The 16,028-nt window shown below is 35.8% G+C and overlaps 1 pseudogene; it reads right to left on the bottom strand.

Moving 5' to 3' along the window:
• Positions 1 to 4,657: 4,657 nt before the first annotated feature.
• Positions 4,658 to 5,594, bottom strand: LOC140516875 (olfactory receptor 5F1-like; annotated as a pseudogene).
• Between the last annotated feature and the right edge of the window lie 10,434 nt (positions 5,595 to 16,028).

The following is a 16,028-nucleotide window of genomic DNA, read 5'->3' as shown; positions in this document are numbered from 1 at the left end:
CTTTCCTATACGTTCCTTCAACTGGAGATTCTTTTTTCTCTTTATACTAGTTTAATTCTCAGTGCTATAAAGCTTTCTTGGGGAAGAAAAAGTGAGATTTGTTTTACCTTCCATCTTGAATAGATATAGAGTCAGAAATCTCTTTGGGATTCTATCTTAGGGGAATATTTCACCAGAATATGATGAAATAAGGAGATATGAAAAGGTAGAAGAAGGAAATATAAATTCTTTCCTGTTGATGAAATGCCTTAGGGATAATGTTTTCATTCAGTACTTATTAGCAATTTATTCAGTGACTTGGAAAAAGTATAATGAGGAGCTGAAGAAATGTTATTAACACAACAGCACGATGTACACGTAACGTTAGAAGATCAATTGTTAAGTTGTTTCAGTCTTTGATGACTTGTCACATCATGAAGAGTGTCTTTAATAATTTATGGGATAGACAGAGTTGTTCCACTTGGGTCCTGGGAAATGAACCAAGAGAATTCAAAAGAATTAAATGACAGATTTTTTTTCCTATGTGAAGGGGAGAAATTTTGTCATCAGGTAACAAAATCTTAAATATCATCATGAGAAGGATGACAGAGGTTATCTGTTCTAATTTTCTCATTTTATAGTTGCTGAAATTTAGACCCAGAGATGTAAAGTACTGCTAACGTCCCATAAGCTAGAACAGAGCTGGGGTTGAACCCATGTTCTCTGATTTCTAATGCAATGTTGATTTCATTGCCAATTTCTAACAATAGAAACTATCCTAAAGGGTAACTGAAGGTTTTAAGGAGTTAATGGATTCCTTTGCTACTGGTCCATGTGAAGAGGAACAGATTGATTCCTACAAATTTTAACATCAAACAGAAATTACTTTTTGGCATGTAGTAGTTTTTGTTTTGTTTCGTTTTGCCTTATAACACGATCTCTCCCTGAATTGTTACTCTTCTTATACATTATTCCCCTCTATCAGCTGTGCAATTTGACTACACTTGACTATCTATCATTTCTGGGAAATGACACTCCATTTCCCAACTCCATATCTTTGACTATCTATATGACGTACCTAGAGTGTTCATTTTTTTCCTTTTAGTTTCCCTGCTTTGAATTGAGATTCAGGCAAAATCATACTTTCTGCAGTAGGCTTCTTTTGTTCTGGCCCTTGTTTCCAAATTCCATTGTGAAATTATGAATTACACATTTGCCTATCATCTATTTACTTCTATTTGTTTGAAGTATCTATTTACATGTTGACTCCTCTAAGACAATGTGTGATCCTTGAGATCAGGGCCAGTTTTCATGATTTTTCCCCCTTTACGAGGTACAAAGAGCTTTGCCCAGTACCTGGCAAGTAAAAAGTGTTTAGTGAACATGATCATGGTATCTCTGCACTGAGCCCCAGTAAACCGATCACAGGATTATGTTTATTTTGTTTATATTGGATTTGACTTCAATCAACAATGATATGCCATTGGTTCTTCACCTTGTACCAAAGTACGCAACTCCTTGGTGATGCTCTAGATTGCTTTAATTCAGTTTTGACTTAAGTGGATGAATGCAAATTGTGAATAATCCATTTGATTCAATCAACAGACACCTGACTACCATATAATTTGAAGTACCAAATTTTGCAAAAGGAGAATGTAAAACTCAAATCATCCTTTCAAACCCATTAACCAATATTGTCAGTGCACTCTATAAAGTTAATCTTTATGTTTGTTGAGATATAAGTTCCTATGTTTTCCAGCATAAATGGTATATGAATGTTAGGTGATATTGTCAGGCTCAGGGCTTTTTGAGACTTGTTATCTATACCTGATACAATCTGCATTTCCAAATGCTGTGCCTGTTTCATTCAGCTTCTCAAAAACAAAAGTCTTCTCAAAAATGCACTAAATGGTCAAGTGAACAACCAGTTTATTAATTTTACTTCCAATTTCAAAATGCACATTTATTTATAAAATACCTTAATGTACCAAGCTCTGTTATAGATACTAGGGATGTAAGTATAAAAGAATTATCACAAAGTCTATTAACAGTCAGGAGGTACTTAAATTCTAATGACAAAGACAAGTGATATATACATACATATGTGTGTGCAGTCTTGCATAAATTAATATACATGTGTAAATATAATGCGAGTGCATATATATACATATGTGTGCTGTGTGTATGCACATATACATGCATGCATAAATTCCACATACATAAAACTCGTAACTACTAACACAGAGGAAAATGATAAATATACAGTAGTCTGGGCACAGTACTAGTCACTTTTGGGATCCAGAAAGGCTTCATGTAATATATGGTACCTGAGCTACAAATTAAAGGGAAAGAGCGATTCTGAAGTTGTTACAAAGAGAGAGTTCGTTATATTCCTGGAGGATAAACAATGAAAGTCAAGGTTATAAAAAACGAAATGCCTTGACCCTGGAAGAGCAAATAATATTCAGTTAGGCCAGAAAGACAGAATTTAAGTTGTGAAAGGTAAAAGTTAAAGAGGAAAATCTTATTTTTTCTCTTAGAGGCAATGAAACAACACTGGAGTTGGTTAGGTAGAAGAGTCAAATGGTCAGTTTGCATTAAAGAAAAATTAGTGGAAATGTGTAAAACGAACTGGATTGGGAAGAGACAATACTGGAAACTAATGGAAAGTCTTTTCCAATAGTTTATGCAGGAGATGGTTTAAGTTTGAACTAGGGTAGTAACTATGTGAATGAGGGGAGGGTATGATTCAAACCTAAGAGATGTTATGAATGTAGAAATTTTAAAAAGACTATGGTAGATATTATCTTACAAAGGTAAAAAATAATAAGATCTAAAAACTGATAGTTTATTTGGGATGAGAGAGATTTAGAATAATGTGAAGATTATGAACCTGGTGTACAGGAAGATGGAGCTGCCACTGACAATAAAAGGAAATTTTGGAAGAGTGCGGCTTTGGGGAAGTAAATGAATTCAGTTTTGGATATGTGGCATGCAAGATGTTTGGGGGCATCTAATTTGGAATGCTCAACAAGGAATTTTTGATGTGGTTCCTTTGTTTGGACATTACTTTTTACTTTGACTCTGAGTCATCAAGATCCAAACAATCATCACTAAGTGGGCTGTGGGTTGGGCTCTATTGTTGGCCTTTTAATAAGAGCCAGAGTGAATTGTATTTATGTCACAGTTTTTAATAAAAAATATCTACCCTTTCCTCCCCAAGATATCTTGCTAGGTTTCTGACATCAAAATTTGCATTCTTTTGAGCAGCGCACCTGCAGGTAAAAGTAATATAGGCTATGTGGATAGAAGGAGACAAAGAAGGGATGGGAAAGGAAGGGAATGAGCCAACAAACAGACAAAAAATGAAGGAAAGAAGGAACTGCTTTGCCCAAATGGAACTTATAAATTGAGTTCACAGTGGGCCACCTTGGGCTACTCACATGTTGTTGTTTGTAATTCATTCTGGAAGAGGACCAAGAAAGTGATGCCATGACTTTCAAGTGAAATTGGATTTAAGTGAGGAAGAGTTGTGCAAAGTCTTATTTTCTCCTCTGGAGTCATCTGGGTCTAGTGGCAAGATATAGATCAGAATGACTGGAGATGGCCCCGTTGCATGTTTTGAAAAGATCTTTGAATATATCTGTCTCATTGATATGTTTCTTTTGCTGGTTTTGAATACTCTAAAATTATAACTTTAAGCATTTCTTTATTTCTCTATTTCTTGGAGGAATTTTTCTTTCTAATTATCATACTATGGATTCATAGTTTGTGTTAACAAAGGGTATTAAGTATTTTTTTTTATTCAGGAGATCTATGGAGTCTCTCTAACTGTGACACGTTGTCGGATCTTGTTTACTGCAGCAAATGTTCTCTAAATTTTACCATATATAATTTGCAGATCAGTTACTAATATTATCTTGGATATGAGTGTTTATTATTCAAGGGATATTTAGATGGCTATGTAATGGTAGGAAAGTTGTAGATCAATTTATGTCTAAAAATGGAGAAGAGAAATTGACAAATTCCCCTTTTTCATTTAACATTGATCTATCAAACCCAACCCTAGATATGGATAGAAAAAATTCAGAAAAAGCTGAATCATTTTAAGACAGATTTTAACCCCTGACTGAACAAACTACTAAAATCCCAAATTTTGTAATTTTGTTCTGTATTAAAAATTTATAAACCACTGGGTGATACCTACAGTGAAAGCTCCAATTATTAACCTGTTACAACAGTCGTTCCCTTTCTGTCTCTCACCCCCCAAAAACAACAGGAATATTTATTCGATATTTAAAGCGTTCTCCTCTTGTCTAGAGTTTCTATCTATATCAAATATATGATGCTAGCAACTCCCCAAAACCTTGCACACTTTTCAGGAATATTACCTGGAGTTTCACCTGATGTTAGAAGCATAAGTTCCACCATCCCCTTGAATTTTTGCATTCCCTTTAATTTGAATTATTTTTTATATATTAATTTTTTGGAGTATTGTTTTCACTGATATGGCTTCCAATGTCACAATGTTATCTAGAATCACTAAAATTAGACCTTCCACTAATAAGTAAAGAAAAGTGAATAAAAGCCAACTTGGCCAATCTTAGCTACTATCAGTAGAGATTGAAAGCTATCTCTGTATTGCATTCTTTATTTATTTAAATAACCAAAAACCCAATTATGTAAACGTGATCCTTCCAGTGATAGCATTCTTTAAAGCCCTCTTCACTTCTTCATTTCTCAGGCTGTATATTAAAGGGTTCAACCTTGGAATAACCACTGTGTAGAACACAGATATCACTTTTCCTTGAGTTGGGGAGTAGCTTGAGCTTGGACACAAATAAGTAACAATCTCAGGTCCATAAAATATAGCAACATCTGTAAGATGAGAAGCACAGGTGGAGAATGCTTTGCGCCTCCCTTCAACTGAATGCAAGAGTAGAATAGAGAAGAGGGTATAGATATAAGAGGTAAGGATGACAAGAAGTGTTCCTAACATATTTATCCCAGTCAAAATGAAAATGATAGCTTCATTAATTTGAGTATCTGAACAAGAGAGTTTGAGGATTGGGGGACTGTCACAGAAAAAGTGATGGATGACATTGGAGTCACAGTAGGATAAGCCAGTTATGTAACTCGTATGAATAACTGAGTTAAGGAATCCTGCTGTGAAGGTCCCCATGACCATCTTCAGGCACACTGTCCTTGACATGGTAATTGGGTAAAGTAGGGGATTACATATTGCTACATAATGGTCATAGGCCATCAATCTGAAGAGGATAGACTAAATGGTTATCAGTGCAATGAATACATACATCTGTAAAAAGCAGCTAGTAAAAGACATGACTTTCCGTTTAGATAATAAGTCAACTAACATCTTTGGAGTTATAGTTGAAGAATATAAAATATCAGTCAAGAACATGGTCAGGAAAAAATACATAGGTGTGTGGAGTTGAGAATCTATCATGATTAATGTAATCATCCCTGCATTTCCCATCACTGTGAGAATGTAGATCACCAAAAAATAATACAAAAAGTATAATTTGAAGTTCAAGTGAGTCTGATAACCCTAGCACGATGAATTCAGACACTGTAGTATGGTTTACTCCAGACATTTATTCCAAATATCAGGGCAGTCATACACCAGAATATCCTAGAATAAAAAAAATGAATCAAGTGAGGGAGGGATGGGTAAAGTTGAGGATTTTATTGAAAACAAGATGCTGCTGGCATAAATTCAAATTGATAAGATTAGTGGGGAGGGGGGGTTTGCCTTGACTTCAATTACTCTTGAAGCATTTGGGCTCATAAATTAGTGGAATTATTGATTTTTCTAGACCGTTTTTAAGAACTAGCTATCTGCATGGCCATAGAGTTTGTGCAAGGAATTTACAAAACAGCCAATTTCTCAAATAACTCTTAAAGAATAAACATATGACACCAAAGGCAAGGCACAGGCAAATTATGACAAGAAACCAGAGAATTATAAAAAAATTTGTTTCAGTAGAAAAATCATTTATATTAGGTTGAAAGAATATAGTCTTAAATCATCATGTTACATATGCATTCTAGGAAAATCAAAACCTTTCTAGGATACAGTTTCATTATTTCTCCCACTCTGGAGATTGAAATGGAAAGTTTAAAAGATATGATCCAGCTTCAATTTTATGATCCTATTACCTCCTTGTTGGAATTAAGATTGGTCAGGATTCTCTCAATTAAAGAAATAAAGTCTGAGTAGAACCTTTCAGCAAAAGAATTACTTTTATAACTCATTAAATCAATCAGTAAGCATTCAATGAGCACTTTGTATATGACAACTGTTGCTAGGTGGCACAGTGGATGGCGCGCTGGTCATAGATTTAAGAAGACTCATCTTCATGAGTTCACGTTCTGCAACAGACACTTGAGCAAGTCACTTAACTCTATTTGCCTCAGTTCCACATCTGTAAAACAAGCTGGAGAAGGAATTGGAAAACCACTCCAGTGTCTTTGTGAAGAAAAACTCAAATGGGGTGGTGAAGAATCAGACAAGATGGAAATGGCTGAACAATATTAACAACACTGTGACAGACATTAAGTTTGACTTAATGGGTCATGCACAAAACAAGAAAACACTTATCCCGCATTATAATCTCTTCCTAGCATGCCTTATGCCACTATTCCTAAAGGCATACATCTGGAAAGTATAAAAATATCAAAGGGTAATTATAAATATTTGATTAATTTGAAATGACTAGGAGGGAGGCCTACATTTCTTGTCCATATCTGACTAGTAGGAGCTCGGTGACTGTACGAAACTCTCCTGCCATCTCAATGATTTAATCAATTGAACTTTCAAATGAAAGAGACAATAAATTTACTAACTACTTTTTTAGAGGAGTAACTCTGGGAAAAATAACTTATTTTCTTAAAAAGAAGTATTGATTCTGCCTCCGGAAACTGTATTATTTCAACTCTTGAAAACTCAGACTTGAAAACCCAAACTACTGGACCTCATGATGTAAATGCTATCTTCACAATAAGTCCAAATAGATATTTAAAATAACTTTCAAAATCTCTATCCCATCAGGATACAGGACTTGATCGGTTACACAATTTCATGGAGTGTTTGTCTTCTCTACATCTGCTTCTAGGTTTGCTTTCCTCGTACTTTCTTCATCTATAAGTTCAGTTTGCTTTTCATTTCAAAAAGGTTTAATTCCCAATGTTAATAATCCTTCTGGGAGAAAGTCTAGACATGTTTTGTCTTCCATCTTCAATTGAAATAAAGTCATAAAAGCCTTTGAGAATTTACCTTTGGGGAATCATTCTACTGTAATATGTTGATACAAGGGAATGTGAAAAGATTGTAAGGGAAAACATGGGCTTGGAGGTTTATTTTTTTTGAACTTTTAGTGGAATGCCTTGGAAATAATTGCGTGAATTGGGATATGTAACAATTTATTCAAAAACTTGAAAAAAGTATAAATGATGAGTTGATAAAATATGTCTTTAACGCAACAGTAGGATATATAGATGATGTGCTATGTGATAAATTGCTGATTTGTTACGGGCTTGCCCTAATTTTCATGATCCCATATTTTGGTTTGTTTTGGACAGGGTACTGAGGATGTTTATCATTTACATCTCCAGCCCATACTGTAGATTAAGAACTGTTGTGGCAAACAAGGCTAGATGACTTGCCCAGAGCCACACACTTACTAAGTGTCTGAGGTCAGACTTGAAGTCACATAGTTAGACATTCCTTATAGCAGTACTTAGACCTAAGACCTGTGCCACCTAGCTTCCCCTGCACCACTTATGAGACCAGGCTTCAAAAGAACATTAATAGTTTATTGTATTAGAAGTAATTCAATGAAATTCAATTTGATGGGGGAAAGACATGGTTGCATACTTCTATTAAAATGAATTTTGCAAGTATAATATAGGGAGGATGAAGAAATTTATATAAAATATTTTATTGACTTCAAGTTCAGTATAAATAAATAAACAATATTAAGCTGAAGCAATATCACAAGGGCCACAGAATTTATAGCTCTTCTCCATTATTTTGGCCAATATGCTTTTGGTCAATATGCACCATATTTTGTGATCATTCTAGGAAAACATTTTAGGAAGGACATTCATTATGTGGCAAATATCCAGAGGTGAACAACTAGTATGTAGAGGTGATTTAAGGATAGGTTGAGTGAACTGAACATGTTTAGCCCATGAAATAGAAACCTTCACATATAGGAGATGAAGATAATCTTTAATAATTTAAATGATATGGAGATCCAAAAAGGGGGAAAGGACCTATTTGTACAAAAATATTTATAGAACTTCTTTTTGTGGTAGTTAGAATTGGAAATTAGGGGAATGCCCGTCAATTCTGTAATCTATGGACCATTTGTATCACATGATTATAATGGAATATTATTGTGTTCTAAGAAATGACCAATGGATGATTAAAAAAAATCCTGGAAAGACTTGAATGAACTGATAAAAAGTGAAGTGAGCAGGATAAGGAGAAAATGACATAGAAAAAGCAATATTGCATGACGAATTGTGGATGAATTGACTTTTCTCAGCAATATAGTGATACCAGACAGTCCTCTAGGAGTCATGATAAAAAAATGCTTTCCACCAGCAGAAAAATTATCTGAATACAAACAGAGGCTTACCCTTTATCTTTCTTTCTTTCTTTCTTTCTTTCTTTCTTTCTTTCTTTCTTTCTTTCTTTCTTTCTTTCTTTCTTCCTTCCTTCCTTCCTTCCTTCCTTCCTTCCTTCCTTCCTTCCTTCCTTCCTTCCTCCCTCCCTCCCTCCCTCCCTTCCTTTCTTTCTTTCTTTCTTTCTTTCTTTCTTTCTTTCTTTCTTTCTTTCTTTCTTTCTTTCTTTCTTTCTTTCTTTCTTCCTTCCTCCCTTCCCTCCTTCCTTCCTGTCTTCCTTTCTTCTTTCTTTATTTTAATCATTCTTTCTTTCTTCCTGTTTTTCTTTCTCTGTTCCTTTTTCTTTCTATTTTTATTTCTGTTTAAACCTGCTTGCATAAAATCACTGATATGGAAATGTTTACATGATTGCACAGGTATAACCTTTGTTAGCTAGCTTTCCATCAAGGAAGAGAGTGAGAGAGAGAATTTCTAATTCAACACTTTCTTTAAAGTATGATAAAATTGGTTTTACAGGGGGGCAGAGCCAAGATGGCAGAGTCAGAGCAACTACTCACCTAAGCTCTTAGAAAATCTCCTTCAGATACCTCTAAAAAGAGAATCTGACCAAATTTTGGAGATGCAGAATCCAATAGGAGACAAATTGTGGCAGATTCACAGACCAGGACAGACTGGAAGGTCGACAGGAAGTATTTGTTTCCCAGGTGTTGAAGAACCGACAGCACACAGCACGGCGTGTCATGGCCTAGCAGGAAAGCCCTGGGGCAGCCTGAGGTACCAGCAGGGCAGAAGGGCAGAAAGGTGGAGTGTAAGCCCCAGGGTGGGAGACTAGCAGAGCCGAGTGAGTGACAGCTGCTGAGCCCCAGGTATCAGCCACAGTCGCTCCTGAGATTATCAACTTGCAGATTAAACATCTGTAAGCCACCTACTTTGAACTTCCAGGAGCCAAAATGGAGGAGCAATGGGTAAATGTTCTCTCCCCCTCCCATTTTTGACCTCCAAAGAACCATCAAATATTTCCCATGAAAAATCCTGGATCAGTGGGTGCAACAGAAGGGGTAAATAGTCTCGTAGCCACTGAGGCCAGGAATATTCCTCTTACTGTGGTGACAGCCCTACCTCAGCAAACCAACCAAGAGGAGATCTGGAGCCCAGGGGGGTAGAGGTTCCCACTAGGACCCAGGTGTGCCTCAGCCCTTCAGAGGAAACGGGAAGGCAGCTGGAATCACCAAGCACTGAGCTGACCTTTGCTCTAACTCCACTGAGGAGATCTCCCGTAGCCAGACCACATCTCTCCCACATTTAACAACCTAACCCCAGGGTTAATGCAGGGAAACACAAAACAAAAAAGAAAAAAAAAACACCTGCTCTTTGCTTTCTTACACCAGCCAGTTCAACACCAGATTCTTCAGCTTCTAGCTGAAAGAACCAGAGGCCACAATACACAAAGCGTCATCATCATGAGTAAGAAGAAGAAGAGCAAGAAAGTCTTTTTATAATCTTTCTATGGGGACAATGACCAAAACAAAAATACCAAAGAGGTCAGTGTTGAGACCGTACTGTCATCTGAAACTTCAGAAGGGTCTATGAACTGCTTGCAGGCACAGAGAGCTCTCCTGTAACAGCTGAAGAAGGAAATAGAAGAGAAACTGGCCAATGATTTTAAAAGCATGAAAAAAATAATTCTATGAAGAGAACACCTCTTTAGAAAGGAAAATTGAACAAATGGAAAAGGAAGTACAAAAACTAAACGGAGAAAATAATTCCTTAAAAGGAATAATTGGACAGATGGAAAGGAGAGGCAAAAGTTAACTGTAGAAAAGAATATCATAAAAATTAGAATTGGGTAAGTAGAATCTAATGACTGTGTGAAACATCAAGAATCAGTCAAACAGAATCCACTGAATGAAAAGATAGAAGAAAATGCAAAATATCTCATTGGACAAACAACTGACCTGGAAAATAGATCCAGGAGAGAAAATTTAAGAATTATTGGCCTACCAGAAAGCCATGACGAAAAAAAAAAAGAGTTTGGACTATATTTTCCAAAAAATCGTCAAGGAAAACTGCCCAGAAGTGTTAGATCCAGATGACAATATAGTCATTTAAGAATCCACTTTTCACCTCACAAAAGGTATCCCAAACTAAAAACATCAAGAAATATTGTTGCCAACTTCCAGGACTATTAAGTGAAGTAGAAAATATTACAGGCAGCCAGGAAGAAATCGTTCAAATATCGAAGAGCTACAATCAGGATCACACAGGACCTTGCAGCTTCTACATTAAAAGATGAAAGGAATTGGAATACGATATTGCATAAGACAAAGAAGCTGGGACTACAACCAAGGATAAAAATTCAGAATAATATTTCAGGTAAAGACATGGACATTCAGTGAAATAAGGGATATCCAGACGTTCCTGACAAAAAGGCCAGAACTCAATAGAAAATTCAGTCTTCAAACGCAGATCTCAAGAGAGGCATAAAAAGGCACACAGGGGAAAAGAAAAACTTGTTGCTCAATTTGAGCAAACTGTTAGACTCCATATAAGGGTAGATGATACTTGTTAATCTTGAGAATCGTACATCTATTATGAAATATAGAAGGCATATGTACAGATACAAGGAATGGGCAAAAAGTAAGTGATAAAGTTATGATAAAAATATGATTCAAGCATGCGAATTGATTGCAACAGGATATGTAAAAAGGAGGAAGCAGAAAATGGTAAATTACATCACAGGAAGAAGTACAGAATTATATTATAGTAGAGGGAAAGAGGGGAGGGAGATGAGCATTGTTTGAGAGGTACTCTCATCTGATTTGGTTCAAAGAGGGAACAATAAACTTAATTAAATCTAACTAGCTCTACAGGCAGCAGGAGGGGAAGGGAGAAGAAAGGGGAGGGGAAGCTAAAAGGGAGGGAAGAAGTAGTAAGGGAAAAGGGGAATAAAAGGGAGAGGGGTTGAAAGAAGGCAGGGAAGACTGCAGGAGGGGTAGTTAAATATGAAAATTCTATTGAGGATGGGAAGGGAGACTGGAGAACTAAAAGCACAAATGGTGGGAAAGAGGATAGAGGGAAAGACACACATTGTAATCACAACTCTGAATGTGAATGGAATGAACTCTTCCATAAAACGTAGACAGATAGCAGAATGGATTAAAAGCCATAATCCAACAATACGTTGTTTACAAGAAACATATTTGAAAAGGGGGGATGCACATAGGGTGAAGGTAAAAGGTTGAAGCACAATATATTGTGCTTCACCTGATGTAAGAAAAGCAGGGGTAGCAATCCTAATCTCAGGCAAAGCAAAAGTAGAAGTAGATATAATGAAAAGACATAAACAAGGAAACTATATCCTGCTGAAGGACACCGTAGGCAATGAAGCAATATCATTATTAAAAGTGCATGCTCCAACTGGTATAGCATCCAAATTTTTACAGGAGAGGTTTGTTGTAAGAGGCCCAGGGGGGTGCAAGTCCTGTGACCAGGGCTATAGCAGAGGCAAAGCCTGTTCCCATGGGATTTTTGCTTACTCAAACCCTGGCAGAAGCTCTGTATGACCCTGGAACCTGATGTTCCTGCAGATACTGATGTTCTGCACAGTAAAGTTACAAGTTGGCTTGGGAACCCAGGAACTAGCTTCAGGAAAAAGATAAGCTTCGTTACTTATTGCGGGTGTAAGGATGTGGAATAGTCATGAGGTGATGAAGTGACAGTCATGAGATGGTGAAGTAATGGGATGAACTCAGCCTGTATGTGATTGGTGGTTACAGCCTTTATAAACCCTAACTTTCAGCTGAATAAAGAGAGTTGTTGCTTGGAGTTGCTTATCATCTTGTCTCTGGTGTCTTTCCTTCAATGCTCACAGATTGCTCAACTCAGACTGACAAGCATTTAGAGACCTGTTTGTCAGGGGGACTCGGGCCCTGACCCCGAGCAGTTTGTGAAATTGCAGGAGGTAACAGACAACAAAATTATACTAGATGTGGACCTCAAACTCCACTTCTCTGAGCTTGGTAAATCTAATCTTAAACAAAACAAGAACGAAATTAGGGAGATGAATAAAACTCTGGATAAGGCAGATATGATAGATCTCTGGAGAAAATTGAATGGGGTACATGGCACATTTACAAAACTTGACCAAGATCTAGGGCATTAAAAACTCACAATCCAGGGCAGAAAAGCAGAGATAGCCAATGCATCTTTCTCGGATGATAATGCAATAAAAATTATATGTAATAAAAAGTTATGGAAAGATAAACGAAAAATTAATTGGAAATTAAATAATCTAATCCTAAAGAAGGTGTTGGTTAAACAAGAAATCATAGAAACAATCAACAACTTCATTCAAGAGAATGACAATAACGGGACAACCTACAAGATTTAGGGTTAGGGTTAGTCTTAGGGGAAGTTTAATATCTTTGAATGCTTACATGAAGAAAATAGACACAGAGGAGATCAATGACTTGGGCACGCAGCTGAAAAATCTAGAAAAAAAACAACATGAAAATCCCCAAATAAATACCAAATTAGAAATGCTGAAAACCAAAGGAGAGATCTATATAACTGAAAGTAAGAAAATTATTGAACTAAGAAATAAAAGTAATAGTTGGTATTATGAAAAAATAAAAAAAATTATAAACCTTTAGTCAATTTGTTTAAAAAAAAAAGGAAGAAGAAAAAGAAATTACCAACATCAAAAAGAAAGGGGTGAACTCACCTCCAATGAGGGGGAAATCAAAACAATAAAATAATAATTAGAAATTACTTTGCCCAACTTTATGCCCATAAATTGAACAATTTAAATGAGATAGATGAGTATTTTAAAAAATATGAATTGCCCAGATTAACAGAAGAAGTTGAATACTTAAATAATCCCATCTCAGAAAAAGAAATTGAACAAGCCATCAATGAACTCCCTAGGAAAAAATCTCCAGGGCAAGATGAATTTACAAGTGAATTCTATCAAACATTTAAAGAACAGTTAATTCCAATATTATACAGAATATTCTGGAAAATTGAGGAAGAAGGAGTCCTCCCAAATTTTTTTATGACACAAATATGGTTTTGATACCTAAACCAGGGAGAGACAAAAGAGAGAAAGAAAATTATACACCAGTTTCTCTAATGAATATAGATGCAAAAATTTTAAATAAGATTTTAGAAAAAGAATATATCAGTTTATCATAAAAATAACATATTATGATCAGTTAGGATTCATATCAGGAATGCAGGGCTGGTTTAGTATTAGGAAAACTATTAGCATTATTGATCATATCAACAACAAAACTAACAGAAACCACATGATTATCTCAATAGATGGAGAAAGCGTTTTTGACAAAATACAACACCTATCCTTATTAAAAACACTGGAGAGCATAGGAATAAAGGAAACTTTCCATAAAATAGTAAGCAGTATCTATCTAAAAACTTTAGCAAGCATTACATGCAATGGAGATAAGTTACATGCATGTCCAATAGGGTCAGAGGTGAAATGGGGATGTCCATTATCACCACTGTTATTCAGTATTGTACTAGAAATGTTAACCGTAGCAATTGCAGAAGATAAAGAAATTGAAGCAATTAGAAGAGACAAAGAAGAAAGTAAGTTATAACTCTTTGCAGATATTATGATATACTTAGATAATTCCAGAGATTCAAGTAAAAAACTACTTGAAATATTAAACAACTTTGGCAAAGTTGCAGGTTACAAAAAAAAACCAGAACAAAACTTCTGCATTCCTATATATTAGTAACAAAGCCCAACAGCAAGAGATTAAAAGAGAAATCCCATTTAAAACTAGGATAAACACCATAAAATATTTGGTGTTTTACCTGCCAAAACAAACCCAAGGACTAAATGAACACAGTTTCAAGACACTTTTAGAATAAATAAATTCAGATCTAAGTAAGTGGAAAATCATCAGTTGCTCGTGGGTAGGCCAAGCCAATATAATAAAATCACATTTTCTGTTCAGCTCTGGTCTTTTCATCAAGAATGCTTCAAAGTTGATGGTTGTATTTCAGTGTAAGTAGGGCTATCGCCTAGGATTCTACATGCCCTAGTCTGACAGAAGTAAAGCATGGAGGGGGGAGGGAATGGACACATTTGGGCTGCATTTGAAGAAGAGTATCAGTATTCAAGCCATCCCAGAGTGCAACGGGCTAAGTCAGGAGGTAGTAGTGGCATTTCTTTAGCTGAGAATCTTTAAGGAAATAATAAAAATGATATGTTTTATTACAGCCTTCTTTCATTAGTTCACCACTTTTTCCTTTATCTTATTGTTGTCTTTATTGGCTAGTTTAAAAATGTTTGCTTTGCTTTTGTTGTACTAGTTGACTACTCATTTTCCTTTCAACTCTAAAATGCTTTTATTGTGTGACTTTATGACATATGACCAGAAAAGTTAGACAATCAGAACATGGTATTACAGGGAGGCAACTTGAATACTAAAATGGTACTCAAGAATAGAAGAGATTTCAAAATCCTCAAGTGAGTTATATGTATCCTCTTTGAAATATTTATCAAAGACCATAAATAGTAATCATTCATACAGAAGTTCAAGTGTGAAATGGTAGAATGTATACTATGTGATCTTGACAGAATAATTTAACTTCCCTGACAACTAATTTCCTAATCAAAGGCACAAAGTGACCTTTGAGTTTCATTTTGTCTCTAGTTGTATAATCATATGCAGGAGGCAAAATTAGTATCAGTGAGTTCATGGATCCAAGGACAAAATTGTGAAGGCCTCCTCATGTCTTTTGTATTGATGGATAATGGCACAATATCAAATTTCCTTACTCACTGTGTAGCTATTTTCCCCACCTCATCTTGGTTCTTTTTCTGTTTATTTTTTATCTCTATCAAACTGAAATAATTTGAGAATCTAAGCTCTCACCATCAGGTAAGCATAACCAGTGAGTATAGTACTGAATGTAGTTGACCTGACACAGAAACTCATAACCTCTTTCCTGGTATCTTTTTTGTTTCTCAATTGTAAAATAAAGGTGTTGAACTAGATAACTTTCAGCTCTAAATTTTAATAGCCTAGGCAGGTGTGGGGAACCTGCAGACATGAAGCCACATGTGGCTCTCTAGGTCCTCAAGTGTTGGCCTTCGACTGAATGGAAACTTCTTAGAACAAATCCTCTTAATAAAAAATTGATTCTGATAAACTTGAATTCAGTCAGAAGGCCATACCCAAGGTCCAAAAGGCTACATATGGTCTCAAGTTTACAGGTTCCCCACTCCTGGTAGAGCTTGTTAGCTGCTAGACATATATTGTCTCTAGCCTTCTTGTCTTTATCTACGAAATGAGAATTTTGCAGTATCTTATGGGATAATCGAATAAAAAATTCTATAAATAAGAAAATGCCATGGTCGATTTGGG

Source organism: Notamacropus eugenii, chromosome Y, assembly GCF_028372415.1.
Source record: "Notamacropus eugenii isolate mMacEug1 chromosome Y, mMacEug1.pri_v2, whole genome shotgun sequence".
Taxonomy (NCBI): Eukaryota; Metazoa; Chordata; class Mammalia; order Diprotodontia; family Macropodidae; genus Notamacropus; species Notamacropus eugenii.
This window is presented reverse-complemented; position numbering and strand designations above follow the sequence as displayed.